We start from the raw sequence: 6,000 nt of genomic DNA on the forward strand, positions 1-6,000 counted from the left end.
GGTCCATTCAGATATAAATAAAGAATCCACTATGATTTTCACATCATAAGTCAACATCTGAAGTTTGACTTGTTGAAATTCGGGGGCTAAATTTTGGGCTTGTCTCTGCCACTATGTGGCTGTGAAGCCATGGATAGGTGAATCCCTAATCTGGGCATTGGTTTCCTCATTTGTAAAGATTGGCATTTAACAAGAAAATTTCTCAAATGCTTTCTTGCTTTGAGATATTGTTACTAATCATGAAAAATATAGATTATTAATGCCATTTACACAATCATATATCACTTTAAGTTTGTAAGTGTCTTTGAAACACATTGCCTCATTTAATTTTTATGTCAACATTTTGTCTAGGATAATGGCTTGGTGGATTTTTTTTTCTTCTCTAGTACATTTCATTTTTGGAATAAGGATACACACACAAGTATTCATAGTATTACTAATTTTTAGAAAACTAGAACATATTTATGGTCCTTACTCTCTAATTATAATTTTAGGTAATAACTCTATTGACTTGGACATGAATTTTTAAAGGAACAATTGCTTTATTATTTCAAATGCTTGCACACCTTAAAGCATGTCTGATCGGAAGAATTACAAGGATAAAAATATCACTGTAAAATGTGTGTCTGTTTCTGAAAGTTTTCAACCCTTTAATGACCAAAATTCTGGTTCTCATGCTCTTCCTTGGAGCAACAGACTTTCAAAAGGCATCAGAAAAATGTTTTTATGAGTTTTGGGGTTCCCGTAAAGCCCATCCACTCCTGATACATCTATCTTTCTATATTACAAACAAAACACAAGATTCCAACCCAACACTATATTTCTGATTATTGTGTGCTATAAAGTTGCTGCAATTTTAAGCTTGATATGACTCTACCTAGCTTAGCATGAGCATCTCATAGATTTAAATTTCCATTACCCACGGTTTTGATATGCTCTTGTTCCACATAATAGTATATCAATCCATGTTTTAATAATCAGTTTGCATGAAATTAGTTACAATGCAATTACCACTGCAATTAGATGTTTACTTTTTGATTTAAAGGGCAATTTCCTTTTATCTTAATATTAAGAAAAGCATTAATAGTTATAATCATTTCACATTTATGTATTATTGGTTTCTATACCATCAGTTTATTTTGAAGGGCTCTTTAGTAAATAAATAATCTGGCATTTAACTAGTAAATTATTTTCTGGTACATGTGAAAATTTTACAAAGAGCTGCATTATATTTGCATATGGTAATGGTAACTAACTTAAGAAAAAATATTTTTAGGCTATCAATTTTGCCTCTGCAAGCATACTGCCTTCTTCTCATTAAAGTCTTCTTTTATTGTATCCCATGTAAGTGATTATGGACTTCTTGGTGCTCTCACTGTTCCATCACTAAATTCTATCTCCAAATGCTTATAGTCTATCACTCCTTCTATCACTAACTACCATTATTTGACATGTATGCCTTTATTTTTACTGTTATTTTAATTTTTTAATTTAAATTAAATTTAGTTAACATATGGTATATTACTAGTTTTAGGGGTAGAATTTAGTGATTCATCAGTTGCATATAACACTCAGTGCTCATTCTATCAAGTGCCCTCCTTAATGCCCATCACCCAATTACCCCATCCCTCAACCTACATCCCCTCCAGCAACCTTCAGTTTGTTTCCTATAGTTAAGAGTCTCTTATGGTTTGCCTCTCTTTCTCTCTATTTTTATCTTATTTTATTTTTCCTCCCCTTACCCTATGTTCATCTGTTTTTTTCTTAAATTCCACATATAAGTGAAGTTATATGGTATTTGTCTTTGACTGACTTATTTCACTTAGCATAATACCCTCTAGTTCCATCCATATCATTGCAAATGGCAAGACTTCATTCTTTTTGATGGCTGAGTAGTATTCCATTGCATATATATACACCACATCTTCTTTATCCATTCATCTGTCAATGGACATCTGGGCTCTTTCCATATTTTGGCTACTGTGGACATTGTTGCTATAAACATTGGGGTGCACATGCCCTTTAGAATCACTATTTTATTTTTTATCTATTTTACTTTACTTATTATCCATTGGATAAATACCTAGTAGTGTAATTGCTGGGTACTTTTAGTATTAATTTATAACATTCTCCCCAACTTGATGGTATGTCCCAACAGGACATGGACTGTATCATATACAGAATTTCATTGTTGACGCTGACCCTAAATAAAACACACTGAGGAGAGTAGGCCATTAGTTAACACTTGTTAATGATGACCATCATTTCTGCAATTACAGAGGATTTACGTATGAACATTGAGACAACACAGTCTTTTAAGGGAAAGAGTATAAGATACAGAGCCAAAAAAGGTATGTTTTGTTTTGTTTTGTGTTAACATTTTAATAATGTATAACTTACACAAAGTAAAGTACACCATCGTAAGTGTTCAGCTCAGTACATTCTCACAAAGTGAACATACCCACATTCCCATGTTCTGGGTTGAAAAATAGAATATTACCAGCTACTCAGAAACCCACCATGGACCCTCCCATCACTAACCTGTTCTCCCCAAAGGTAACTACAATGCTATTTTCTGCCAACATTGAGTAGTTTTACTGTGAACTTCCTATAAGTTGAATCATATAATACAGATGCTTTTACAAGGTTTTTTTTTTTCACTTAATATTATGTCTGTGAAATTTTTTATGTTTTTGCATGCTGTTGCATTTAGCAAAAGTGGCTTATTTCTCATAACTAGACCACAATTTATTTATCCAATCTATAGTTGATAGAAATGTAGATTGTTTCCAGTTTCTAACATTTATGATGAGTGCTGCTAATGAATGTTTTAGTATATGTCTTTTGTTCGACGTAATTACACATTTGGTCTAGCTACATAGGTGAGGATAGATTTGCAGTGTCATAGAGTACGTGCATTTTCAAACTTAGTAGGTAATGCCAGTTTTTTGAAGCGCTTGTAACAATTTACATTCCACCAGCAATGCATGACGGAACCCACATACTCACCAATGCTTAACCTTAATAGAGATTTTTATTTTAGCTATATTGATGGGGGTAATAATGGCAGCACACCTTGTTTTAATTTATATTTCTTGAATAGCCAATGAAAGTGAGCACATGTTTGTGTTTGGTAGATATTGTATATCCTGGTTTGTGCAGTATTTTGCCTCCTTTTCTGTTGGGTTTTCTATTCCTTATAGATTTGCATTAGTTCTTCACATATATTAAATACAAAACCTTTGTATGTTATGTGGTTTGAAAATATATTCTCCAACTTATTTATATATCTATTGTTTAATTTCCAATAGTTGAGAATTTTCTAGTCATTCATTTTGGATATATATGTTCAGTTTAGTTCCACTGTTAATAGAAATTATGTTCTGTATGTTTTAAATTTTTTTGAAAATTTTTGGGAATTACTTTAAAACTCAACATATAATCAATTTTGGTGAATATTCTAAGAACAACTGTGAAATCTGATGTTTCCATGTGTACTGTTTTCCAACAGTTTTTAATCATATATACATATTAATACCTATACTATTGTACATATTTTAATGTACTAATATACATATGGTAATCATACATACAGATATATACATATATGTATACATACACGCACACAGTTACTGTTTTTGTTTTTATATTTGCAGTTCTTTTCCTTTAGAATTTTAGTAAACATATTCCAATTATCTGGTTTCCACCATTCCTGCTGGGAAGTCTTATTTTAGTTCTATTATTATTATTATTATTATTAATTATTATTATTATTTTTAGAGAGAGAGAGAGTGCACACACACATGAGTGGGGGGCAGTGGAGGGGCAGAGGGAAAGGGAGAGAGGAAATCCCAGCAGGGATTTCACTGCCCAGTGGGGAGCCTGATGTAGGGCTCCATCTCATGACCCTGAGATCATGACCTGAGCCAAAATCAAGAATCTGCGCCGAACTGACTGCACCACCCAGGCACCCCTAGTTGTGTTGGGGTTAATGTAGAGCATGAAATCAGCCATAATACCTGGTTTGCTAACACAGAGGCTGCTAAGGGCAGGGAAGATTTTGGAGAAGGGCATAGGCCTTTGGAATGCCTAGGCCTATGCAACCACTCTGCCCTTGGAATGCCACAGGGAGTTGTCTACCCGAAGCTTTCCTAGCCCAAACAGTCACCCTGTGACCTAAAAGCTGTAGGCATTGTCCATTAGGCTATATTTAGCACGATTCATAGAATAAGGCCAAATTAGCATATCCTATCTTCCCTGTAAACAGATCCTCCCAGTTTCAGTAAGACCCCATGTGGCACATCATGTGCTTGAGGAAAAGTGAGAAAGGATTTGTGATTATCCTGAAGGACCAATAAAAGTGGGAGCAAAGAAGCGCAAAGGGTCTTCATCTCTGAGCATCGACCCACTCTACTTTCTCTCTTTCATGGCAAAGTTTGGAGTAATCTTTTATCCGTCACTACAGGGATTGCTGGTCATTCCCGGCATAGTTGTATTATTTTTCCTTTGAATGGAATATGTCTTTTTGCTCTGGCTTCTTTTTTTTATTATTAAATTATGTTAGTCACTATACAGTACATCCTTAGTTTTTGACGTAAAGTTCCATGATTCATTATTTGCATATAAAAACCAGAGCACCGAGCAATACATGCCCTCCTTAATGCCCATCACTGGCCTATCCCAATCCCCCACTCCCTCCCCTCTGAAGCCCTCAGTTTGTTTCTCAGAGTCCATAGTCTCTCATGTTTCATTCCCCCTTCTGATTAACCCCCCTTTCTTTATCCCTTTCTTCTCCTACAATCTTCCTACTTCCTATGTTCCATAGATGAGTGAAACCATATGATAATTGTCTTTCTCTGCTTGACTTATTTCACTTAGCATTATCTCCTCCAGTCCCTTCCATGTTGCAGCAAATGTTGAGAAATCATTCTTTTTGATGGCTGAGTAATATTCCATTGTATATATGGACCACATCTTCTTAATCTAGTCATCTGTTGAAGGGCATCTCGACTCCTTCCACAATTTGGCTATTGTGGACAATGCTGCTGTGAACATTGGGGTGCATAAGGCCCTTCTCTTCACTACGTCTGTATCCTTGGGGTAAGCACCCAGTAGTGAGATTGCTAGATCATATGGTAGCTCAATTTTTAACTTTTTAAGGGACCTCCACACTGTTTTCCAGAGTGGCTGTACCAACTTGCATTCCCACCAAAAATGTAAGAGGGATCCTCTTTCTCCACATCCTCTCCAACAATTGTTGTTTCCTGCCTTGTCAATTTTTGCCATTCTAACTGGCATAAGGTGGTATCTCAGTGTGGTTTTGATTTGAATTACCCTGATGGCTAATGATTTTGAACATTTTTCCATGTGTCTGTTAGCCATTTGTATGTTTTCATGGGAAAAGTGTCTGTACATATCTTCTGCCCATTTTATGATTTGTTTATTTGTTTCTTGTGTATTGAGCTTGAGAAGTTCTTTGTAGGTCTTGGATACCAGTCTTTTATCTGTAGTGTCATTTGAAAATATCTTCTCCCATTCTGTGGGCTGCCTCTTAGTTTTTTTGACTGTTTCCTTGGCTGTGCAGAAGATATTTATCTTGATGAAGTCCCACAAGTTCATTTTTTTCTTTTGTTTCTCTTGCCTTTGGAGATGTGTCATGAAAAACGTTGCTTTGGCTGATGTCATTGAGGTTGCAGCCTATGTTCTCCTCTAGGATTTTGATGGATTCCTGTCTCACATCGAGGTCTTTCATCCATTTGGAGTTTATCTTTGTGTATGGTGTGAGAGAGTGGTCAAGTTTCATTCTTTTGCATGTAGCTGTCCAATTTTCCCAGCACCATTTATCGAAGAGACTGTCTTTTTTTCCACCGGATGTTTTTTCCTGCTTTATCAAAGATTAGTTGCCCAAAGAGCCGAGGGTCCATTTCTGGGTTCTCTATTCTGTTCCATTGGTCTATGTGTCTGTTTTTGTGCCAGTACCGTGCTGTCCTTGTGATCACA

This window comes from Ursus americanus, chromosome 1 (genome assembly GCF_024610735.1).
Source record: "Ursus americanus isolate L20-20 chromosome 1, mUrsAme1.1.p, whole genome shotgun sequence".
NCBI classification, from domain to species: Eukaryota; Metazoa; Chordata; class Mammalia; order Carnivora; family Ursidae; genus Ursus; species Ursus americanus.